Source organism: Porites lutea, chromosome 1 (genome assembly GCF_958299795.1).
Source record: "Porites lutea chromosome 1, jaPorLute2.1, whole genome shotgun sequence".
Classification (NCBI taxonomy): domain Eukaryota; kingdom Metazoa; phylum Cnidaria; class Anthozoa; order Scleractinia; family Poritidae; genus Porites; species Porites lutea.
This window is the reverse complement of record NC_133201.1, coordinates 32,530,318-32,557,195: the sequence shown is the minus strand read 5'-3', so window position 1 is coordinate 32,557,195 and position 26,878 is coordinate 32,530,318. Positions and strand designations below refer to the sequence as shown.

Sequence of the window (26,878 nt, the reverse complement as noted above, 5' to 3'; positions counted from 1 at the left end):
ATAGCGATAGCTCAAGAGGCCCTATTCATATCAGATTTACGGATGACACGAACTCACAACACTCGAAGTTTTGCGGGAGAGCGCAAACATTGATGCAAGACGAACAAAAATTGTTATTTTCTCTAAGAGCGATTAATCACTTACGGATGTTCAAGATATACAATGAACAGGAGAGCAATGATTCAATTCATCACTCGACACTGATGTACATTGCATTTCAAAAGGGCACAAGGAGTGTCGCTAAAGATAATTTGTGTTAATAAAGGAATACGACAGTTAAGGCCGAACTATAGACACCAAGTAACTGTAGGTTCACGAAAGCAACGCAAATTAACGACAACCATAAAGCCGTGAAGTGTGGGAATTTTTGAGACACGCGAAGCTGATGAAAGACGATCGGTGATGAAGATGATGATACCTTTATGTAAGTTTCTAAATGTAATAGCGGTGTAAGACGCTAAAATAAGTTTAAAAGAATAAATGAATAATTAAAGCTAAAAAAACCAGGAGGTTAACAAATTAAGATAAACTATATTCAGTATGTGCAAATAAGAAATTCGTGAGAACTATAGGCGAGAGTATACACAATATGTACAAATGTATCCATAATCATATTAAATTAAGAACTTCAAAGAGAGCAGTTTGAGCAATTTTTGTCTCCTAATAGCATACTAAGATCCACTTTTCTAACGTTATATTTGAAAGAAGACAACGCGGAAGCTTCTTTCGCATTTCTAGGAACAAATCTCTATACCTTTGGGCTCATCTCATATACCTGAGCGACTGCTTTCCAAAGGAGAGCGTGTTAAATCTGGGTATAGTGAAGTCAAGTTTGCGCAATTTATACTTAATTGCAGGCTGTTCAAACAGAGTGCTTTGACGCCGGGCACATGTTGTTTTTAACTTTATACATGAGCATAGCTATGTCCTGTAATCGCAGGTAGGAAGAGTATCACATCACTGTAAGTTTACGAATAAACCGAATGTTTATTGCAGTGTGTGCAATTTGACGGAGACAAAGGCAATGCTAAGTAAACAAGAGCATAAACGCAAGCCGAAGTACGTGGACCATAGTTGTCGCAAGTTATCTATAGTAACCCGAAGGGCGGACAGCGTGCAATTTGGCAAAAGCATAATAATATGGTTTACGATAGCGCGCGTTCGTAGTAATGGTACGTGACTGAACACAAAGATTAATGCAGGCCGAAGTAGTCAGCAGTGCACGGTCGCAGGTAACTGACAGTATCCGAAAAAATGGCGCAAGAGTTTCATTACAGTGTACGCAATTTGGCAAAGTCAAAAAAGCGTCTACCACAGAACACGTTCGTGAAGTAAACACGAAGATAAATGCAAGCTCGAGTAGTCGACAATGGTCGTAAGTTACCGACAATACCACAAAGGATGGCGATAGTATTCATTACCAGCTGAATACAGTGCACGCATTTCGGCAAAAGCATCTAGTAAGTGATTACGATATATTGAGCGCTCTTAGTGATAATAAGTGAAAACGGAGATAAACGTTGAGAACGCCAGCCGAAGTACTTGACGATAGTGGTCGAAAGATACCGAAAGTACCGCCGAATGATGGCAAGATTGTTGAGTACAGTTTACGCCATTTGGCAAAGACAAATAAGCGTTTCCGATAGCGTGTGATCGCAGTAATGTATAAATTATAATCAGGAACATTTAACGGAAGCTAAAGAATCCGAGAATATAGTAGTTGAATGTGACCAATAGTGACCCGAAGGTAAGCGAGAGTCCAATAAAAGTATTGAAACGCGCCTATCCTTAGAAAAAGGTAACTAAGAAACAGAATAAAAAGGCCATTGTTGCTTGGTAGCAGTCATTTTAGTTAGAAGAAAACCTCCTCCTTTAAAAATGACTGCTACGCAAGCATAATTCTACAAAGTGTTTATTCACGTTTTACGCTTTTGAAAACATTATTAGATTAAGTTATTTAAATATTTCTTCTTTAACGAGACATCTTCGTGATGATAGACTTGACTGTAATTGTGTTGTAAGTCGCAGGCACATTTCATTTAGGGGAATCCGACAGCCGGTGAGATAGTGACCATGAAGTCCATTTAAGCAACATGTCCTAAACGTAACAGAAGAAAGTCCAACGTTAATTATAAGTCAAACCGTAGATTAACCATGGCAATGGTTAGTTCTAATAAAACTACGATAAATGAATGCCTCGGAATACCCCTGCTCGAAAACGCTTGTAACAAAAGCTACTAATTATTTGTTACTGACGAAATCACATACCTTACAGAGTTGATATTCTTGCATCAATGACATGTTTTTTATCAGATGACGAACAAGTGCAGTTGGGAACGAACCTAAACTCAGCAAAGATAACGATCAAAGCAACCATTCGTTAACAAAATAAAGCATCTGAAATAAATACAGGTGCTCGAGCAACACCCATCACAATTTTTGGGGTTTACCCGCACTTAGTGTGATAAGCGCTATAAGAAACTTTTTATTCCTGTCTCCTGTTTTGCAACAGGGATAAATGAGTTCATTACTGTTGTTTGCTTATTAAGTGCTCTATTCTCTGTTAAGTAGACGACATGTACTACGTCATGCTCTTATAATAGATTTTATCGTCAAATAAAGGATACGTGTATCAACCCTATCTTCATAACTGGTTTCAGTGCTTAACTATCATGGGGCTTGATATGCAAGTTTGAAGAGAAAATCGAGGGTTAATAGAATACAACTAAAAAAACAGTTATAGTACAAATTACATGAAGTTTAATAGACGTTTTCCCACTCGATGCCATGAGCAAACTGATTCGGCGACTCAATTTCATTCCAAGGTATTTTTCGGATACATTCAGTCTAGAAAATAGAGATGCTCAAGAAAAACAAATAATCCGTTAGAAAATGTTACCAGCAGATATCAATTAAACTAATATTGAACCTATCAGTAATGCGAATTACTGCGCTGGTTTCTGTTTATTCTTTACAGACCGCCTCTTCCCGGTGCAAAGAGATCCTAAAATTAGTTCTAAAAGTGAGTTTGGCTTCTTTAAGACTCAGTCATAAGTTACTTCTTCTTTCGTGTTCTCTTAACACAAGAACATTTACAGCTGTAGGTGTATAGTAATACATGTACTCAGTAAAGCTATGACCAATTCTTCGTAGTACTTCAGAGAGCATCTGTCTCAAATATTTTGCTGAGCTGGAATCCCAGTTTACCTAACTATATATTCATTACTTTAGAGAAATATCAGAGTTCCTCGTAATAGTTCAGGAACCGCATGTCTCCAATATTTCCTGGGTTGGAATCCCAGTTGACCTATTATAAACTATGTTTTACTTAGAGTATCCCTGCAATAGTTCAGGAACCGCATGTCTCCCATATTTGCTGGGTTGGAATCCCAGTTGATCTAACTATAAATTAGTAAGAGTATCTTTTCTTGTTGGGTTGGAATCCCAGTTTACATAGTTTCAATACTAATATTTAACTTTCATAGACTGAAATATCAGTCCAAGGAGCTCCTGTGTCCCTTGCTTACTAGGTTTGAATCCCTGTATATCTAGATTTATTACTACAATTTAACTATCACAGACTGAAATTTCAGTCCAGGGAGTTCTTGTCTCACTTGCTTGCTGGGTTTGAATCCCAGTTTATATAGTTTTAATACTAAAATTTAACTACAGTATCATAGATTAAAATATAAGCCCAGGAAGGTGCTGTCTCCCTTGTATGCGGGGTTTCAATCCCAGTTTATCTACTTTTAAAAGTAATAGTTGACAAGTATAGGTTGCAGTATCAGTTGAGGGAGCTCCTGTCTTCCTTGCTTGCTGGGTTGGAATCCCAGTATATATAGTTTCAATACTAAAAATTTTACTATCATACACTGAAATATCAGTCCAGGGAGCTCCTGTCTCCCTTGCTTACTGGGTTTAAATCCCTGTCTATCTAGATTTTATACTACAATTTAACTATCATAGACTGAAATATCAGTCGAGGGAGCTTTTGTCTCCCTCGCTTGCTGGGTTTGAATCCCAGTTTATATAGTTTCAATACTAAAATCCAACTATCATAGACTAAAATACAACGGAGCTCTAGTCTCCCTTGCTTGCTGGGTTGGAATCCCAGTTGCACTAAGGGCATATTACTTTGAAAATCAGTGATAATCTTCTTAGAGCAACAACTCTTCCCAAGAAAATCTTAAATTATACCTAAAATAACTGAGATTTTTTTATTATTTGAAAAAAAAAAACAAAACAAAATTTAAAGGCTTGAGAAAACCTGGTTCGTGAGAGAAGCTGAGATATGGCATAACCTAAAGAAAAGGGAGATGGCCTGTGCAGTATCCGAGACGCACGTGAGTGCAACGGCCATATAAATTGGGGGACCTCCGCTTGCGTCCATACCGGGAAACCTGGGCATGAGCGCTTACAACAGACTTGTTTCGTGACAGAAGCTGAGATATGGCATGACCCGATGAGCAGTACACCGCTACGGCCCGTGTAGTATCACTCGTAAAGCTCTGCACCACTGCAGAATGAGTTCATAAGCACTTGAGTGCAACGGCCGTTTTCTTAACAGGTGCCCAATACATCACCTGTCGGTCAGAGGCGACCACCTAGACCTCGGTGTAACTGATGGCTCACTACCACTCTCACCGCATAAGTAGACAAGCACCCTGTGGAACGCACGAAACCCTCCACCTGGCTTGAGGCCACTGTATTGGCAACAATACGCCAACTTTGTTTTGGGACTTCCCTTTTACTACTTAAAGCTGCTATTTTAAATTTATGGAAAGAATTGCTGCTGCTCAAACAGTATTATACTATTAATAATTAAAGGTAAAGATGTAATGCGCTTCATGTAGTAGTTCAAGAATTAGAGTATTAAAGGTTCAACTACATGCATAATAGCTAGACTGTAGTATCACTCCACGTATTACTTATCTCGCTTCCTCCGTTGGAATCCCAGTAGATGCTTTCTTTTAGCAGTAAGTTTCATCTATCATTGACTGAAGTATCAGTCCAGGGAGCCCCTGTCTCCCTTCCTTGCTGGGTTGGAATCCCAGTTTATCTAGTTTTAATAGTGAGTTTCATCTATTATTAACTGAAGTATCAGTCCAGGGAGCTCCTGTCTTCCTTGCTTGCTGGGTTGGAATCCCAGTTTATCTAGTTTTAATAGTAAGTTTCATCTATTATTGACTGAACTATCAGTCCAGGGAGCTCCTGTCTCCCTTGCTTGCTGGGTTGGAATCCCAGTTTATCTAGTTTTAATAGTAAGTTTCATCTATTATTGACTGAACTATCAGTCCAGGGAGCTCCTGTCTCCCTTGCTTGCTGGGTTGGAATCCCAGTTTATCTAGTTTTAATAGTAATTTTCCACTATTTTTGACTGAAGTATCAGTCCAGAGAACTCCTGTCTCCCTTGCTTGCTGGGTTGAAATCCAAATTTATCTAGTTTTAATAGTAAGTTTCATCTATTATTGACTGAAGTATCAGTCCAGGGAGCCCCTGTCTCCCTTGCTTGCTGGGTTGGAATCCCAGTTTATCTAGTTTTAATAGTAATTTTCAACTATTATTGACTGAAGTATCAGTCCAGAAAAATCCTGTCTCCTTTGCTTACTGGGTTGGAATCCCAGTTGCCCCTAAGGGCATATTACTTTGAAAATCAGTGATAATCTTCTTAGAGCAACAACTCTTCCCAAGAAAATCCTAAATTATACCTAAAATAACCGAGATTTTTTTATTATTTGAAAAAAAAAAAAAAAAAATTAAAGGCTAGAGAAAACCTGGTTCGTGAGAGAAGCTGAGATATGGCATAACCTAAAGAAAAGGGAGATGGCCTGTGCAGTATCCGAGACGCACGTGAGTGCAACGGCCATATAAATTGGGGGACCTCCGCTTGCGTCCATACCGGGACACCTGGGCATGAGCGCTTACAACAGACTTGTTTCGTGACAGAAGCTGAGATATGGCATGACCCGATGAGCGGTACACCGCTACGGCCCGTGTAGTATCACTCGTAAAGCTCTGCACCACTGCAGAATGAGTTCATAAGCACTTGAGTGCAACGGCCGTTTTCTTAACAGGTGCCCAATACATCACCTGTCGGTCAGAGGCGACCACCCAGACCTCGGTGTAACTGATGCCTCAGTACCACTCTCACCGCATAAGTAGACAAGCACCCTGTGGAACGCACGAAACCCTCCACCTGGCTTGAGGCCACTGTATTGGCAACAATACGCCAACTTTGTTTTGGGACTTCCCTTTTACTACTTAAAGCTGCTATTTTAAATTTATTGAAAGAATTGCTGCTGCTCAAACAGTATTATACTATTAATAATTAAAGGTAAAGATGTAATGTGGTTCATGTAGTAGTTCAAGAATTAGAGTATTGAAGGTTCAACAACATGCATAATAGCTAGACTGTAGTATCACTCCACTTATTACTTATCTCGCTTGCTCCGTTGGAATCCCAGTAGATGCTTTCTTTTAGCAGTAAGTTTCATCTATCATTGACTGAAGTATCACTCCAGGGAGCCCCTGTCTCCCTTCCTTGCTGGGTTGGAATCCCAGTTTATCTAGTTTTAATAGTGAGTTTCATCTATTATTAACTGAAGTATCAGTCCAGGGAGCTCCTGTTTTCCTTGCTTGCTGGGTTGGAATCCCAGTTTATCTAGTTTTAATAGTGAGTTTCATCTATTATTAACTGAAGTATCAGTCCAGGGAGCTCCTGTCTTCCTTGCTTGCTGGGTTGGAATCCCAGTTTATCTAGTTTTAATAGTAAGTTTCATCTATTATTGACTGAACTATCAGTCCAGGGAGCTCCTGTCTCCCTTGCTTGCTGGGTTGGAATCCCAGTTTATCTAGTTTTAATAGTAAGTTTCATCAATTATTGACTAAACTATCAGTCCGGGGAGCTCCTGTCTCCCTTGCTTGCTGGGTTGGAATCCCAGTTTATCTAGTTTTAATAGTAAGTTTCATCTATTATTGACTGAAGTTTCAGTCCAGGGAGCTTCTGTCTCCCTTGCTTGCTGGGTTGGAATCCCAGTTTATCTAGTTTTAATAGTAATTTTCAACTATTTTTGACTGAAGTATCAGTCCAGAGAACTCCTGTCTCCCTTGCTTGCTGGGTTGAAATCCAAATTTATCTAGTTTTAATAGTAAGTTTCATCTATTATTGACTAAAGTATCAGTCCAGGGAGCCCCTGTCTCCCTTGCTTGCTGGGTTGGAATCCCAGTTTATCTAGTTTTAATAGTAAGTTTCATCAATTATTGACTGAAGTATCAGTCCAGGGGGCTCCTGTCTCCCTTGCTTGCTGGGTTGGAATCCCAGTTTATCTAGTTTTAATAGTAATTTTCAACTATTATTGACTGAAGTATCAGTCCAGAGAACTCCTGTCTCCCTTGCTTGCTGGGTTGGAATCCCAGTTGCCCTAAGGGCATATTACTTTGAAAATCAGTGATAATCTTCTTAGAGCAACAACTCTTCCCAAGAAAATCCTAAATTATACCTAAAATAACTGAGATTTTTTTATCATTTGAAAAAAAAAAAACAAACAAAATTTAAAGGCTTGAGAAAACCTGGTTCGTGAGAGAAGCTGAGATATGGCATAACCTAAAGAAAAGGGAGATGGCCTGTGCAGTATCCGAGACGCACGTGAGTGCAACGGCCATATAAATTGGGGGACCTCCGCTTGCGTCCATACCGGGACACCTGGGCATGAGTGCTTACAACAGACTTGTTTCGTGACAGAAGCTGAGATATGGCATGACCCGATGAGCGGTACACCGCTACGGCCCGTGCAGTATCACTGGTAAAGCTCTGCACCACTGCAGAATGAGTTGATAAGCACTTGAGTGCAACGGCCGTTTTCTTATCAGGTGCCCAATACATCACCTGTCGGTGAGAGGCGACCACCCAGACCTCGGTGTAACTGATGCCTCAGTACCACTCTCACCGCATAAGTAGACAAGCACCCTGTGGAACGCACGAAACCCTCCACCTGGCTTGAGGCCACTGTATTGGCAACAATACGCCAACTTTGTTTTGGGACTTCCCTTTTACTACTTAAAGCTGCTATTTTAAATTTATGGAAAGAATTGCTGCTGCTCAAACAGTATTATACTATTAATAATTAAAGGTAAAGATGTAATGTGCTTCATGTAGTAGTTCAAGAATTAGAGTATTGAAGGTTCAACTACATGCATAATAGCTAGACTGTAGTATCACTCCACGTATTACTTATCTCGCTTGCTCCGTTGGAATCCCAGTAGATGCTTTCTTTTAGCAGTAAGTTTCATCTATCATTGACTGAAGTATCAGTCCAGGGAGCCCCTGTCTCCCTTCCTTGCTGGGTTGCAATCCCAGTTTATCTAGTTTTAATAGTGAGTTTCATCTATTATTAACTGAAGTATCAGTCCAGGGAGCTCCTCTCTCCCTTGCTTGCTGGGTTGGAATCCCAGTTTATCTAGTTTTAATAGTAAGTTTCATCTATTATTGACTGAACTATCAGTCCAGGGAGCTCCTGTCTCCCTTGCTCGCTGGGTTGGAATCCCAGTTTATCTAGTTTTAATAGTAAGTTTCATCTATTATTGACTGAACTATCAGTCCGGGGAGCTCCTGTCTCCCTTGCTTGCTGGGTTGGAATCCCAGTTTATCTAGTTTTAATAGTAAGTTTCATCTATTATTGACTGAAGTTTCAGTCTAGGGAGCTTCTGTCTCCCTTGCTTGCTGGGTTGGAATCCCAGTTTATCTAGTTTTAATAGTAATTTTCAACTATTTTTGACTGAAGTATCAATCCAGAGAACTCCTGTCTCCCTTGCTTGCTGGGTTGAAATCCAAATTTATCTAGTTTTAATAGTAAGTTTCATCTATTATTGACTAAAGTATCAGTCCAGGGAGCCCCTGTCTCCGTTGCTTGCTGGGTTGGAATCCCAGTTTATCTAGTTTTAATAGTAAGTTTCATCAATTATTGACTGAAGTATCAGTCTAGGGAGCTTCTGTCTCCCTTGCTTGCTGGGTTGGAATCCCAGTTTATCTAGTTTTAATAGTAATTTTCAACTATTATTGACTGAAGTATCAGTCCAGGGAACTCCTGTCTCCCTTGCTTGCTGGGTTGGAATCCCAGTTGCCCTAAGGGCATATTACTTTGAAAATCAGTGATAATCTTCTTAGAGCAACAACTCTTCCCAAGAAAATCCTAAATTATACCTAAAATAACTGAGATTTTTTTATTATTTGAAAAAAAAAACAACAACAAAATTTAAAGGCTTGAGAAAACCTGGTTCGTGAGAGAAGCTGAGATATGGCATAACCTAAAGAAAAGGGAGATGGCCTTTGCAGTATCCGAGACGCACGTGAGTGCAACGGCCATATAAATTGGGGGACCTCCGCTTGCGTCCATACCGGGACACCTGGGCATGAGCGCTTACAACAGACTTGTTTCGTGACAGAAGCTGAGATATGGCATGACCCGATGAGCGGTACACCGCTACGGACCGTGCAGTATCACTCGTAAAGCTCTGCACCACTGCAGAATGAGTTCATAAGCACTTGAGTGCAACGGCCGTTTTCTTAACAGGTGCCCAATACATCACCTGTCGGTCAGAGGCGACCACCCAGACCTCGGTGTAACTGATGCCTCAGTACCACTCTCACCGCATAAGTAGACAAGCACCCTGTGGAACGCACGAAACCCTCCACCTGGCTTGAGGCCACTGTATTGGCAACAATACGCCAACTTTGTTTTGGGACTTCCCTTTTACTACTTAAAGCTGCTATTTTAAATCTATTGAAAGAATTGCTGCTGCTCAAACAGTATTATACTATTAATAATTAAAGGTAAAGATGTAATGTGCTTCATGTAGTAGTTCAAGAATTAGAGTATTGAAGGTTCAACTACATGCATAATAGCTAGACTGTAGTATTACTCCACGTATTACTTATCTCGCTTGCTCCGTTGGAATCCCAGTAGATGCTTTCTTTTAGCAGTAAGTTTCATCTATCATTGACTGAAGTATCAGTCCAGGGAGCCCCTGTCTCCCTTCCTTGCTGGGTTGCAATCCCAGTTTATCTAGTTTTAATAGTGAATTTCATCTATTATTAACTGAAGTATCAGTCCAGGGAGCTCCTGTCTCCCTTGCTTGCTGGGTTGGAATCCCAGTTTATCTAGTTTTAATAGTAAGTTTCATCTATTATTGACTGAACTATCAGTCCAGGGAGCTCCTGTCTCCCTTGCTTGCTGGGTTGGAATCCCAGTTTATCTAGTTTTAATAGTAAGTTTCATCTATTATTGACTGAACTATCAGTCCGGGGAGCTCCTGTCTCCCTTGCTTGCTGGGTTGGAATCCCAGTTTATCTAGTTCTAATAGTAAGTTTCATCTATTATTGACTGAAGTTTCAGTCCAGGGAGCTTCTGTCTCCCTTGCTTGCTGGGTTGGAATCCCAGTTTATCTAGTTTTAATAGTAATTTTCAACTATTATTGACTGAAGTATCAGTCCAGAGAATTCCTGTCTCCCTTGCTTGCTGGGTTAAAATCCAAATTTATCTAGTTTTAATAGTAAGTTTCATCTATTATTGACTGAACTATCAGTCCAGGGAGCTCCTGTCTCCCTTGCTTGCTGGGTTGGAATCCCAGTTTATCTAGTTTTAATAGTAAGTTTCATCTATTATTGACTGAACTATCAGTCCAGGGAGCTCCTGTCTCCCTTGCTTGCTGGGTTGGAATCCCAGTTTATCTAGTTTTAATAGTAAGTTTCATCTATTATTGACTGAACTATCAGTCCGGGGAGCTCCTGTCTCCCTTGCTTGCTGGGTTGGAATCCCAGTTTATCTAGTTCTAATAGTAAGTTTCATCTATTATTGACTGAAGTTTCAGTCCAGGGAGCTTCTGTCTCCCTTGCTTGCTGGGTTGGAATCCCAGTTTATCTAGTTTTAATAGTAATTTTCAACTATTATTGACTGAAGTATCAGTCCAGAGAATTCCTGTCTCCCTTGCTTGCTGGGTTAAAATCCAAATTTATCTAGTTTTAATAGTAAGTTTCATCTATTATTGACTGAACTATCAGTCCAGGGAGCTCCTGTCTCCCTTGCTTCCTGGGTTTGAATCCCAGTTTACCTAGCTTTAATAGTGAGTTTCATCTATTATTAACTGAAGTATCAGCCCAGGGACCTGCTGTCTCCCTTGCTTGCTGGGTTTGAATCCCAGTTTATCTAGTTTTAATAGTAATTGTTGACTAGTACAGGCTGCAGTATCAGTTGGGGGAGCTCCTGTCTCCCTTGCTTACTGGGTTTGAATCCCTGTGTATCTAGATTTAATACTAAAATTTAACTTTCATAGACTGAACTGTAAGTCCAGGGAGCTCTAGTCTCCCTTGCTTCCTGGGTTGGAATACCAGTATATAGTTTCAATACTAAAATTTTACTATCATAGACTGAAATATCAGTCCAGAGAGCTCCTGTCTCCCTTGCTTACTGGGTTTGAATCCCTGTGTATCTAGATTTAATACCAAAATTTAACTTTCATAGACTGAACTGTAAGTGCAGGGAGCTCTTGTCTCCCTCGCTTGCTGGGTTTGAATCCCAGTTTATATAGTTTCAATACTAAAATTCAACTATCATAGACTGAAATATCAGTCCAGGGAGCTCCTGTCTCCCTTGCTTACTGGGTTTGAATCCCTGTGTATCTAGATTTAATACCAAAATTTAACTTTCATAGACTGAACTGTAAGTGCAGGGAGCTCTTGTCTCTCTCGCTTGCTGGGTTTGAATCCCAGTTTATATAGTTTCAATACTAAAATTCAACTATCATAGACTGAAATATAAGTGCAGGGAGCTCCAGTCTCCCTTGCTTGCTGGATTGGAATCCCAGTTTATTTAGTTTTAATAGTAAGTTTTAAGTATCATAGACTGAAATTTTAGTCCAATAGTTCAGGGAGCGCCTGTTTTTTTATATTTGCTGGGTTGGAATCCCAGTTGACCTAAATATATCTTACTTAGGGTGTCCTTGCAATTGCTCAGGGAGCACCTGCCTCCCATATTTCCTGGGTTGAAATCTCAATTCACCTAACTATATTTTTCTTAGAGTATATTTGCCGTAGTTCAGGGAGGACCTGTCCCACTCATTTGCTGGGTTGGAATCCCACTTGAATTAAGTGTGTAATTTATCACTTTATAAAAGTCAGAGTTTTCCTGTTATAGTTGAGGGAGCACCCGTCTCCCATATTTCCTAGGTTGGAATCCCAGTTCACTTAAGTGCATTATTATCTTAAAAATCAGTTACAATTATCTCAGGGCAACAACTCTTTCCCAGAAAATTCGAAATTAAACCTAAAATCACCCCATTTTTTTATTACAAAAAAACAGCAACAACAAACTTTAAAGGAAACTGGGAACCGAAATGTGTGACCTCCGCTTGAATCCAGACCGGGACACCTGGGCATGAGCGCTTACAACAGACTTGTTTCGTGACAGAAGCTGAGATATGGCATGGCCCGATGAGCGGTGCACCGCTTCGGCCTGTGCAGTATCGAATCGTAAAGCTCTGCCCCACTGCAGAATGAGTCGATAAGCACTTGAGTGCAACGGCCGTTTTCTTATCAGGCGCCCAATACATCACCTGTCGGTCAGAGGTGACCACCCAGACCTCGGTGTAACTGATGGCTCAGTACCACTCTCGCCGCATAAGTAGACAAGCACCCCGTGGAACGCACGAAACCCTCCACCTGGCTTGAGGTCATCGTATTGACAGCAATAGGCCATCTTTGTTTTTATTATCCCCTAACTTTTTTAAAATTCATTGAAAGAATTGCTGCCGCTCCAACAGTCCAATGTTATCATTTGAAGTAAAAAAGCAATTCGGTCAATATTTGTTTCTAGAATTTGGGCACAAAAAGAGTAAGTTCCATCTACATGAATTATAGATTGATATATTACTCCAGGGATCACTAACTTCCTGGGTTCAAAACTAACTTCATCCAGGGTTTTAATAATAAGTTTTCACTACCATAGACTGACCAATCAGTCTCCCTTGCTTCTTAGGTTGGAATCCCAGTTTTATTATTTACTTTTAATAGTAGCTTTAAGTTATCATAGACTGAACTACCATTCCAGGAAGCTCCTGCCCTGCCTCCTTTCCTTGCTGGGTTTGATTCCCAGTTTATTTTGTAATAGAAGGTTTTAGCTATCATAGACTGAAATATCAGTCCAGGGAGCTCCCGTCTCCCTTGCTTGCTGGGTTGGAATCCCAGTTTATCTAGTTTTAATGCTAAAATTTAACTATCATAGACTGAGATATCAATCCAGGGAACTCCTGTCTCCGTTGCTTGCTGGGTTAAAATTCTAGTTTATCTAGATTTAATGCTAAAATGTAACTATCATAGACTGAAATATCAGTCCAGGGAGCTCTTGTCTACCTTGCTGGCTGGGTTTGAATCCCAGTTTATACAGTTTTAATACTAATATTTAACTATTACCGACTAAAAATATCAGTCCAGGGAGCTACTGTCTCCCTTGCTTGCTGGGTTCGAATCCCAGTTTATACAGTTTTAATACTAATATTTAACTATTACCGACTAAAAATATCAGTCCAGGGAGCTACTGTCTCCCTTGCTTGCTGGGTTCGAATCCCAGTTTATCTAGTTTTAATACTAAAATTTAACTTTCACAGACTGAAATATCAGTGTAGGGAGCTCCTGTCTCCCTTGCTTACTGGGTTGGAATCCTAGTTTATCTAGATTTAATGCTAAAATGTAACTATCATAGACTGAGATATCAATCCAGGGAGCTCCTGTCTCCGTTGCTTGCTGGGTTAAAATTCTAGTTTATCTAGATTTAATGCTAAAATGTAACTATCATAGACTGAAATATCAGTCTAGGGAGCTCCAGTGTCTTCTGCTTGCTTGGTTGGAATCCCAGTTAATCTTTATTTAATACTTAAATTAAGTATCATAGACTGAAATATCGTCCCAGGGAGCCCCTGTCTCTCTTGCTTGCTAGATTCAAATCCCAGTTTATCTAGTTTTAATAGCAAGTTATTACTATCATTGACTGAAATATCAGTCCAGGGAGCTACTGTCTCCCTTGCTTGCTGGGTTGGATTTTTTTTTAACCTTATTTTAATTTTAATAGCTAGTTGAAATATATAGACTCCAAGTAGTACTTGCAGGGAACAGCTGTCTCCCAGACTAGGCCCTTGAACCTTTAATACAATTATTATTATGAAGTATGATATGAAAGCTTAGCCCTCTTACTGGGTCCTTAAAAGGAAATTATTTTGGTTATTGAGGTACAATGCTAGTTTATAGTCATTACTATACAGGATAAGAGACAATGGTGCAGATTGTACTTACAGTTTTGAATCTCTCAACTTCTTGTTTCATGAGTTGAATTTCTTTTATTTTCTGCCAGAAATTGTGTCTGAACCTTTTCTGCATGTTCTTTATCTGTTAAAATTGAAAGGTAACAAATTAAACAATTGGACGTTTTAAAACATGAGTACTGTAGACTGGTTTGTGATTGACTTTTGGAGTAGAGAAATTAATATACCCCTAACCCTCATCAATATTTTAAAAGTGTCAGCCGAGAGGTGAAACTTTCCAAAACATATTACGTAAAAGGTGAATTATGGTAATTTAGGAAATGAATTAAAGTCAAAGGGGAATTTGTTTCAATTCATACATCTTGGTCAGTTAAAGCAGTCTGATTGGCATTTTCTGACAAGAGTTCCACAGGAGAAATAATTAATGCTAAAAAAAGGCCATATTATTTTTGTGAAAATGATACTTAACAAGTAAAACATGTGAAGCATTCCTAGGAATAATAAAAGTTAAAAATTTAAATGCTCTCAAAAGTTAAATCACTGTTGGTATTAATACCACATTCCTCAGTAAGAGAACATTTCCTTAAAAAGTTCAATAGAGAGGAGAAGTATGACCTCACGTTACCATGGTAGCACATTATTTCTAGATGAGAACAAAACCAACGATGACGGCGACACCAAGGAGACAGGCAAAAACTAATATGTTTATATTAGCAAACAACAACTTTGAACATGCATCATGCTATTTTGTACATTTCTGTGCCGTCGTTGCACCACTACGACATGAAACTTCCAAATTTCACGAGCCCGCTTTATGGAGTAGGTGAACACAACACAAAAATTGTCGCTTTCTTTTTCTAAACTTAGATGTCGATAGATACGGTCCCAAAGAAAATAGTTTCACCAAGATTAGCCAATTCAATACCATCGGTGAAGTTTGAAATAGTGCGAATAGACTTTATCGGTTTGTTGTGATCCAAAAATTTTGCTACCACGGCAACGTGATGTAACGACTTCTCCTCCCTATTAAGTTTGTATTTTATAGTGAGACATCCACTTTCACATTTGGAAAAAAGAACAATTATCTGCCAAAATTCCAGGTACATGACTGTATAGGGGTGGTCAATTTTCCAACACAAAAACGAAGAAATTTAAGGGAACGCGTCCAAATATCGGCATCGGGTCACGCCGATGCCGATCAATCGGGTGCCGATTTTTTCCGATTTCGTTTTCAATCGGTACCGATATTATCGGTACCGATTGAAACGGAATCGGCACCGTTCAAAATTCTTCATCGGGCCAATTAACAGAATTCATCAAATCTTGACTTATATCTGTCAGCGTTTGTCAAAGGGTTGAAATCGTCGGTCACGCTACGTTACTGACAAAAATTATATAGGGCAATGTTTATGTCAACAAAAGCAAAGCGTGAATGATTGAGTTTTCAATGCACAAACAGGCTGGGTAAGACCAAGTGTTTATCGCCGTATTGTATCTTGTCTTTCTGAAATGTGTATTGTTTCAAAAAAAAATTAGCGACAAATGCCTTCATCGAAGAGTTCTTATGGAAGACAATACCAGACAAGATGAAGAATTTTTGTATCGAGCATCTTTAAGCGAAAGATAGCGCGCTGAATGCATTTACGACCTTAGAATCCAAAACGCGTGATTGAAGAATCCTTGTTGGAGGAATTTTAAAATCGTTTAGCCAAGAAAATAGGGGACAGAATACTGTCAGATCAGGCATTCATGACATTGCGTGTACAGGAGCGAACTTGAACCGGCTAGAATCAGGCAAGTTGTTTATTTGCTTGTAAACTTCTCTCGTCGAGTCAAACTCACTGGATCTTTCATTGTTACGTTGATTGCACATTCCGTTGACGCTCAGAATTTTTTAAAAGAAACAACTAATTTTTCGCTCTTTTCTGAAACGAGATAAAACAAAGCTTTCTATAAAATGTATTAACTCGAGTTAAAGAAAGGAAAGAAAACTGCTTTTAACGATCCGGCTTGCGACGTGCGATACGTATTGGATACGTAGGCAGAAGCAACTTGAAAACGCCGTTCCCTATATTTTCAGCTCATCAGAAGTGAATTGAATTATGATAAACTTTTACTTGCAAGTGAAACAAAATACAAAATACAAAACTAGCTTGAAAGCAATGTTTACAAGTTATAGTTATACAGGTGACAACTACAAGTTTGAATAAGCTTTGTAAATAAACAGCAAGTTAGTACACTTATTTTATATATAATCTATTATAAGAATGTTGTTTTACCGGCCTACGCTGAATATTCTTATTGTTCTGTCGGTTTTCAGTTGAAAATATTCTTGAATTATTCTTAGTTATAAATTTTATTACAGCTTATGCTTGGCATTTCCGCTTTGGACTGTATTTGGCCGCTAGGCAGTCACGAATTTTTATGAGAGGTTTCGAAATATGACTCGCTCTATATTTTGTTAGAACAGCGTGGAAAAGTTTGTAAGCAATTACCGATCGGCTGACAGAAAACAAATCGTCGAACAGCCTTGTAGACATCTTCGAACCAACTTATAAGGCGAAAAAACAACTACTGAAGTATTGTTATAATTATTTTACTATTGAGAACAAAGCAAGTTTTAAAGCCTGTTTTGTTGAGTGAAATGACTCTTTCATTATTTGGTTTCGTGACATGTTTGCAGAGTCACATATCCTTATCAGATGAATGTGATACCCCATTATCCACATCGGAATGTTTCTGGCTCCGATTGAATCGGCAAAGTTTTTATCATTATCGGAAACGGCAACTAGTGCCTACAGATAGGTAACGATTGTTAGAAATTATTGCGTCATTGTGGCGGGAAAACTCGTCACGTGATCTGAAAACTGAGCTTTTGCATGAGAGTCTTAGAACTGTGTAGTCGTTCGGAGTCGTGGAGCTGATCAAGTGTGTGGATTGAGTGTAGATCATCGAAATTTTTACGTGAATTGATGTCGATGAATCCTTTAAGTGTAGAACAGAGTACAGAATTCTAATATATGAACATGTGAAGAAATATGCTTTAATGGAGTGAAGAATTAAAACTACAGAGAACTGATTATATATACAAATTTGGTTACATGGTCCTTCGCAGTCGCCGGATCGGCGAAACAAGTTTAATCAATTAATCGTCAAGAACAGGATTACAGTACAAGAAGAAAAGAATGGACAACGAAAAAGCAAAGAGAATTAGAAATGCCCACAGAGCTTTTGTGGAGAAAACGATGGAAGGTGCGACGAGGATTTTAGTCGAGCAAACTGCCGATCACGTGGAAGATTCATCAAGGGAAAAACTTATGGGACTGAAATTCACCCTCAATGAAAGGCTAGAAACTATCCAAAAGCTGGACGAAACAATTCTGGAAAATAGTAAGGGGAGAGACATTGAGAAAGAAGTCGAGGATTGCGGTGAGTTTTGTGCAAAAGTTTACCGTATTTTGGCTAGAATTGACTTGAGTTTAGAGGATGCTAAAAATAGCACACACGTGGGAACTTCACCAAGCTTCAGTCAAATTAATAACAATGTCAAAAGCAATGAGGGCGCGAAAGTGAAGCTACCTAAACTAGAATTAAAGTCATTTTCAGGCAACTACGAGGAATGGCAGAGTTTCTGGGACACTTTCGAATCTGCGGTTAACAGTAACACTGACATCTCAAGAATCCAAAAATTCACCTATTTGAAGAGTTGTGTGACAGGCGCAGCCGAATCTGCAATTACTGGGTTGCCACTCACCGAAGATAATTACGAAACTGCCATTGATATACTTAGAGATAGATTTGGTAAACCACAGCTGTTGATTTCTAACCACATGGACGCTTTGTTGAAATTGCCAATAGTCAGTTCAGTGCATGAAACGAAGAAACTCCGTGATTTGTATGACAAGATAGAGATAAACATTCGAAGTTTGAAGGCACTAGGCGTCGAATCAGAGTCCTTTGGAAATTTATTAGTTCCAGTTGTAATGGAGAAAATTCCCTCTGAGTTGAGATTAATCATCAGTCGCAAGTTTGGCAGTAAAGAAACTTGGGACCTTGATGTCCTGTTAAATGCACTGAAATCTGAGTTGGAGGCAAGAGAAAGGTGTAATGTAGTGAAAACAAGTAGTCCAACCAATTCTAACCCTAGATTTGACCAGCATAAGGGAAGATTCAAACAGCCCCTTTCCTCATCCGCACTTAATGCGGGCAGTGAAGAGTGTACTCTGCAATGTGTCTTTTGCAAGAAAAATCACAAGTCCATCACCTGTAGTACCATTACTGAACCAAAGGCTAGAAGAACTATACTGAGACGAAGTGGCAGGTGTTTTGTTTGCTTGAAAGCAGGGCATATTACACCAGGTTGTCAGTCAAAGGTCAAATGTTTTAATTGTGGAGCTAGACATCATGTGACTATCTGTGAAAACCCTAAGAAGCCTGTCCAACCTAGTAGTTCAGGAGCTGAATTAGCATCACTTAGTAGATCTGAGGCTTCCCAGGAGAGATCCAGAGATGTTGGAACATCAACAATGCATGTTGGCAGCAATAATAACTCTATACTGTTGCAGACTGCCCAAGCCTTTGTTTCTAGACCAGATAATCAAGAAACTGGAATGTATACTCAAGTCATTTTTGACTCTTGTAGCCAGAGATCTTATATAACCAGTAAGACACGTGAGCAGTTAAAATTACCTACTGTTGGTAAGGAAACCTTGCTAATCAAAACATTTGGTGACAATTCAGCATCTGTAAAGGAATGTGACATTGTGCAATTGTGCATCAGAACAATAGATGCAATGAGTGTGTACGTCACTGCTTACGTTGTACCAGTAATATGCAGTCCAGTATCGAACCAAGAAATTCAAAGTGCAGTAGAATGCTATCCATACCTTCAAGGGCTACAGCTTGCATGTGGAGCTGTTAATGGAACAGTTAGTGTTGACTTACTAATAGGAGCAGATCACTACTGGTCTTTCTTTACTGGAGGAATAATCAAGGGAGATCCTTCTGGACCCGTAGCTCTTGAGACCAAGTTGGGATGGGTACTGTCAGGACCAGCTGCAGTTCCAGCATTGACAGAGTCATGCACAGTTAACCTAAGTGCTACACATGTTTTGAAAATTGAGTCAGCTGACATCAGCCATGTGAAAGATGATTTGCAGAAATTTTGGGACTTGGAAACCTTAGGCATAAGGGACACTGAAACTTCAGTTCATGACAAGTTTTCAAATGAGATAAGATTCACTGGTGAAAGATACCAAGTCAAGCTACCATTCAAGGATAATCACCCTATGTTGTCAGATAATTATACAAATGCTTCACGAAGGTTGGCAACTGTGATTAAGAAGCTTAAGACCCAACCAGAAATACTGGAACAATATGATCAAGTGATTAAGGAGCAATTAGAAAGTGGAGTAGTTGAAGAAGTGCGGCAAGATCAAGTCCTAGAACTTGGAAATGTGCACTATCTCCCACACATGGGAGTTGTGAGACTTGACAGAGATACAACAAAGGTTAGAGTTGTATACGATGCCTCATCCAAGGTGTTTGGACCAAGCTTAAATGACTGTCTGCATGTCGGACCTTCATTAAATCCTCTTCTACTGGACATTTTGCTGAGATTTAGAGTTCATGAAGTTGCTGTAACTGCTGATATTGAGAAAGCATTTTTGAATATTGAGATTGATCCAGTACACAGAGACTTTTTACGCTTTCTATGGGTAGATGATGTCGATAAGGAATCACCTAAGATTAAGTTACTTCGCTTTACAAGAGTTGTATTTGGAGTGAATGCTAGCCCCTTCATTCTCAATGCTACTATCAGACACCATGTTAATACATGTATGCTGAATGACAATGCTCTTGCACTTGAGCTTTTGAAGTCTTTGTATGTAGATGACTTCGTTTCTGGGGCCAAGGATGTGAACAATGCCTTTTCTTTGTCGAAGGAGATAAAACTCTGTCTCAAATCAGGAGGGTTCAATATGAGAAAGTGGAACAGCAACTCAGCAAGTCTTTTGCAATCCCTGAAACAAGATTCAGCCTTCGTTGGAGACTTTGCTATAAACAGTAAAGAATGTGTTCAAGAGGAAGATGAGAGCTTCTCGAAGTCAGTTTTTAAGCAAGATACTGAGAAAGAGCAGAAGGTCTTGGGAATGCTTTGGAACCCTAACCAAGATGAACTGATCTATGACTTGACTAAGATATTGGAGGGTGTGGACGTTCAGCCAGCTACAAGGAGACTGATTCTCAGTACTGCCACGAGATTCTTTGATCCCTTGGGGTTAATATCTCCAGTTATTCTACCCTTCAAGATTATGTTTCAAAAACTGTGCAAGGCACAAAGGGACTGGGACGAGTTAGTGGATACCGAACTCAACCAAGAGTGGTTGTCAACTTTGTCAGACCTAAGACTAGCTGGAAGAGTGAGTTTTAAAAGGTGTTATGCTAAAGGTCTCGGTGGGAATGAAGTTAAATCGCTCCAACTTCATTGTTTTGCAGATGCGTCGGAAAAGGCGTACGGAGCCGTTGTTTACATGAGAGTAGAATATGAGTCAAGAGTAGAATGTGAGATTGTGGCGTCAAAAACCCGAGTAGCTCCGTTGGATAAGCAAACCATACCGCGTCTAGAACTGTTGTCTAACCTTACTGCGTCAAGATTGGTGAAGAGTGTGAGTCAAGCTTTAGAAAACGTTGTGAGAGTTGATGACGTAGTCAATTGGACGGATTCTATGATTTGTTTGTGGTGGATTAGGAACACTGATAAGGAATACAAGCAATTTGTGGAGAATCGCGTGAGCGAAATCAGACGAAATGCACCGCCTGAGCAATGGAGGTACTGCCCTACGTCAGAAAACCCGGCTGACATTGCATCAAGAGGAATTAAGGCCACTGCACTTAAAGAAAGTAGTTTGTGGTTACATGGTCCAGAATTCCTGTCTAAGGAAAGCGCCTACTGGCCAGTTCAGCCTGTAAATGTACAAGCCAAGGAAGAGTTGTGCGAACTGAAATCGGCCAAACCTACAGTCTCCAGCTTATTGAACACGTGTACCGAAAAAGAAGCAAATCTGGAGAGTATCATCAATCCTGGATCCTACAGTTCCCTTACGAAGCTCATAAGGGTTACTTCACTTGTGTTGCTATTTGTCAAGAAATTGAAAAGAAGAAGGGACGGATCAACTGACCAAGAAGAATCCTTGCAAGTTTACAAACAAACTGAGAAGAAGTGGATTAAACACGTTCAAAAGGGTATCCTGAACAGTGACAAGTACCAGCAAATGAAGTCGACCCTAGGACTTTATCAGGACAGTGAAGGTGTAGTCAGATGTCAGGGAAGAATAGGTCTGTCGTCGTTACCCTATGATACCAAATTTCCTGTACTTCTGCCTAGAGAACATTGCTTTACGAGATTGGTGATCCTCAAGTGCCATGAACAAGTCATGCACAATGGAGTAGCAGAGACACTGGTTCAACTGCGATCAAAATACTGGGTCGTTAAAGGGAGACAGACAGTTAAGAAGATATTAAGCAAGTGTGTAGTATGCAAGAAACTTGAAGGTCGCCCCTATGGAGTGCCTCCTACCCCTCAACTACCTGAATTCAGATTGTCTGACGACTTCGCATTTTCAAGTATAGGAGTAGACTTTGCGGGTCCCATTTATGTCAAGGATGTGTACAACAAGAGTAGTGTTATGAACAAGGCATACATTGTGTTATATACGTGTGCATCTAGTCGTGCAGTTCATCTAGACCTTGTTCCAAATATGTCAACTCAAGCGTTTGTGAGAAGCTTCAAACGGTTCACTGCTCGACGAGGTGTACCAAGGCTTGTTGTATCGGACAATGGTCCGCTTTCAAGAGTGAAGAGCTCAAAAGGTTGTTAGCAGAGTATAGCATATCCTGGAAATATAACGTGGCATTAGCACCCTGGTGGGGTGGATTCTTTGAACGTCTCGTTAAATCAACAAAGCGCTGTCTGAAAAAGAGTTTAGGAACAGCTCGAATCACTTATGAAGAACTGCTTACAATCATTGTCGAGACCGAAGGAATCCTGAATTCAAGACCTCTAACTTATGTGAGTGATGAAATGCGAGATCCTCTTACACCGTCGCAACTTGTTATTGGTCGTCGCTTGTTGAGTTCACACGGAAGCGCTAAACAGCCAAGTGGGGGAGATCACACTGTGCGTGATCTTTCAAGACGTGAGAAGTACTTGAATGCTGTACTTTCACATTTTTGGAAACGTTGGCAGAAGGAATACTTAACAGAATTACGTGTTCATCACAACTGCAATTCGAGTAACAGGAAGCCAACGATTAAGGTCGGAGATGTTGTTTGCGTCTACAAGGACAAGGCGCCGAGACAACTTTGGAGTATGGGAGTCGTCAAATCTCTCATTACAGGACGAGATGGTTACCACAGAGGAGCTGTTGTAAGAGTGCGTAGTGGAGGTCGAGTCGTGGAAGTGACAAGACCCCTAAATAGGCTTTACCCTGTAGAAGTCGAATCACAGGTGCGGGAAGAGCGTCAGAACAGAAACACTGATTTCCCCATTACCTTCGTGGGAAATGCTGAACAGGAACATGTTAGTGAACATTAACATTAAGTCAAAGAACAGCGAACTCGTTTCCTTTCATTTGTTATTTTATTCGTTTCGTTGTTGATTGACCTGTGTCAATCAAGGCGGGGAGTGTGTTAGAAATTATTGCGTCATTGTGGCGGGAAAACTCGTCACGTGATCTGAAAACTGAGCTTTTGCATGAGAGTCTTAGAACTGTGTAGTCGTTCGGAGTCGTGGAGCTGATCAAGTGTGTGGATTGAGTGTAGATCATCGAAATTTTTACGTGAATTGATGTCGATGAATCCTTTAAGTGTAGAACAGAGTACAGAATTCTAATATATGAACATGTGAAGAAATATGCTTTAATGGAGTGAAGAATTAAAACTACAGAGAACTGATTATATATACAAATTTGGTTACACCGATTCCGATCAATCGGAAAATTAATCGGGTCCGTTTCCCATGATCGGGTTGCCTACCGATATTTGGACGCGTTCCCTAAAAGAACTGGCTCGAGAAACAAATAATTTAAAATGATAGCTACATATGTAGCAATTTCATTAAAATAGTCAGTAATTTATTATCAGGTCCCTCAGTATAACAATATTATGTAATATTACAGTGCAACTAGTACTTTTACGGGGGCCACACATAGCACAAAGCTGGCCAATCATATAACAGGAAAGTTGGTAGTGGGCCAATCAGCAGCTTGTCACAATGATCAAATACTGATTGCTAACATTTTTCAAAATCGCATGCAACAATTAAGCAGGCAATTAGAGGAAGAAAAATACAAACAAAATTCTTGACAATGTGTTACTATTCACAACTTTACATGCAACACCCTGTCTAGAGACATATTTGTATTTGTATTTATTCATTTATTTGCCACACGATTACAATAATTACAAAGAAATGCCAAAAAAAAATGTAGGAAGAAATGGCGATGAGGCCTAAAGGAAACTATAGGGCTTATGTTAATTAGGCCTCCTCAATTACAATTTTTCGAAGATGGCATAAAAATTACGGCGACGGATACAAAATAATATCAGGTGGAAAATTAAACTACCAGGTAATCAATATTACGGAAGTTTATAAATAATGTTTAATATTAAAAGGCTTTTTCGCAAGATTTCTGTTGGAGTATACTAATAATTATTACAATAAATACCTTAAGTGCTCTTTTAAGGTGATTCCCTAGTAAAAGAACCTAACATCTGATTGTAGATGAAACTTGGTACACTGATGTAACAAGTCAAGAAGATGATAAAAAAGTAATAAAAAGTGGGGGTCACCGTGCTCCTTTTGACGTCACAATGCTGACAAATACGGCTATTTTGGACCCTTTGACAAAAACCGCGCACAGCCCAAAACTAGACAAAAAGTCAGACTTTCCCTCGCCCCCACTATCTGCTAATGAGTCTCTTTGAATGAATGTCTTTTGCTATTCTTACAATTTTTTTACCTTCAGCTTTTTCGATAGCAAGAACAATAATTTGTTACACTGTACTTTTGCAGTTTTTTGCAGCATTTTAGAGGGTCTTATTTGCCTTTCCTCTTCCTAAGTTGAGAATTTTGTTCAATTTCACTTTCTTGCTATTTTGTGATATTTGCAAGTACACATTGTAAGTGTCTGACAAAGGTTTCTTGTGAATCCATTTTTCAAATTGATCTTTGCAATGGAGTTCAATCCTAGAGGCACTCAGCCTTTTGGGAAAACTTCTGTACCAGTTAGGAAAAACAAAATGGAACTTACATAAACAAGCTGACCTACGAAAGCTTCAAACAGGTGCAAAGGATTAAAATGATGAGAACAGATCTCTGTGTTCATGTTCACTCTAAACAATTACCCTTAATCAAATAGCATGGAGCCAACGTTTTGCCTGAAACCTCTAGTCAGAAATTTTCTCCAGTTCTGAATTTTCTGGGAGTATAGTTTGGCACACAACAATGTGATCACTGTTATGAAATAGTCTGAGTCTGTTTATTCACTGTAAGCTCATATTATAAAGCTCTCTTGAATAGACTTAATTCTGATACATTTGACACTTTCCCCAGTAATTTTTCATCAACATCATAATTATACATCAGGGAGGATAAACTTAATTGATAGTCCAGCACAAATTGTTGTCGTTTAAGAATTTACACCGTTGTAGTGAGTGTTGTTTGCATTACGCAACTTCAGCACCAAAGGAGAAATACGATATACAAGAAAAACACGAGGCATGATATTATTTTTTCAATGTTTGAATAATTAGTTTCTTTGCTGGTCCCCTTCTCACCTCTGGAATATTTACTTTACAAAAAATACTGTACCACCATGAAAGGTGTCCACTCTGCAAGTTGTAAGAACATCGCTTCTTGGCCTAGACCTCATCTCTTCCCCCACTGGCCCGCGTCATTCACTCTAACAGACCTCTCGGGAAATACGTGCTGATTCAGCAGGTTTAAAAGGTCATGTATGGAGGTTGTACATGTAATTGGTTTATTTGATCCATGTTGTTTATTTTATTTCTCGGTAATTATGATTGACAACTAACCTTCTCTTCTGAAATCCGAATGGTCATTTTTATCAAGGTGGCCCCGGTTTATACAGTAGTAACACTGTAATCTAATTTTGAGGAAATTGCAAATTGTTTTCCAGTTGGTAAGATTTCCCTATAGCCCCATACATTTATTATGCATACAGTAATTTCATACTTTTTCTCACAAGTAGATTAATACGAATAGAGTCTCTTCATTTTTGTTTTTGAAAATTAATGATTAATCATTTCGAACGCTGTCTTAAGTTTTGAGGAAATTTTCTTGAAGCTAATAATAAATAGATCTGTTATTTACCCTTGGCATTGTTTATAGTAGTAAAGCAAATGCCTGAAACAAATAATTCAAATTAAATGTAACAGGGTTAAGAATCCCAACTGTCCGGAACCAAACCATTTGGCTATTTACAAGCGTGGCCAAGGGTTTGAACTTGGGACTACCGTGAACAAATTCAGCTAGCAGTCAGAGTGGGACTTGAGTTTAGGGCCTCTGAATTGTAAGTCCAGTGCTCTAACCACTCAGCCATGCTGCCTCCTCCACTTTACAAAACAACAAAATTTGCCATAAATACCTTAATGCAACTAGATCAGTTACAATATTCTCCCAGCGTTGTATCAGTTGGCTGTAAAATAATAATCTGTAAATGGAGAGAGATAACAAGAAGGAATAAATATCTCCTAGATACTGCAGGTGCAATTATGTGTGCGAGCTAAAGAAGGGAATTCTGCTGCAATTATGTGTGAGGGGCATGTTAACTAAAAATACTCAAAAGGGACAGCCAAGAGTATAAAATATTAAAAAAAAACAAGTTGAATTTTTTTAAAACTGTCATATTGCACCAATTCCCATATACTAGAAAACAACTAAGTAACGTCGCTATATCCGGATGGGAAACATTTCTTCTACGTCTGATATTCTGCGATCAACACTTTTAGAAGACTAAAATGAAATGATGTTTCAAGCAGGGCTTCTGATGATGCGAGCGCACATTTGGCCTCAAATCGCATCCGTTCGCACAATTTCAGGAAAATCGCACAATTCGTAAAAAATGCTAAATTGAAGTAAAGCATACAATAAATTTTAACTTTAACTAAACATTTTCCCAATCTTAATGTTATTTAAGGTGATTTACCATTAAAGAAAGCCTTGCAAGACAAGACATAGGCAGCCATTTTGATTTCAGAGACAAGCAGTGTGGTCAGCGGTCTAACGGCGTCGTGTAATATTTAACAAGTGTCCTTTTTCATTCTTTCTATTTGTTCTCATTTCGGGGTCAAGGTAGTTGGACACATTAGACTCTTTTGTTTTAAAATAGATGTTTAATTATTCTTTTGCATTCAATTTGCCTGTTAAACAACATTAAAGTGATTTTTCTTCTTGGAAACTTGGTTAAACAATGCTAATTAGCCCTGAAAAAATCGCATAATTTATCGCATAATAGTCCTATCCGTATCGCCCAATCTGCCCTGAAAA

The 26,878-nt window shown here is 39.3% G+C and overlaps 1 long non-coding RNA gene across 1 annotated transcript; it reads right to left on the bottom strand.

Moving 5' to 3' along the window:
* Positions 1 to 1,872: 1,872 nt before the first annotated feature.
* Positions 1,873 to 26,042, bottom strand: LOC140937265 (uncharacterized). The gene is made up of 3 exons (XR_012165447.1): positions 25,977 to 26,042; positions 14,339 to 14,431; positions 1,873 to 2,098 (listed from the first exon to the last, which is right to left on the bottom strand). It is a non-coding gene; the product is annotated as an uncharacterized lncRNA (long non-coding RNA).
* Between the last annotated feature and the right edge of the window lie 836 nt (positions 26,043 to 26,878).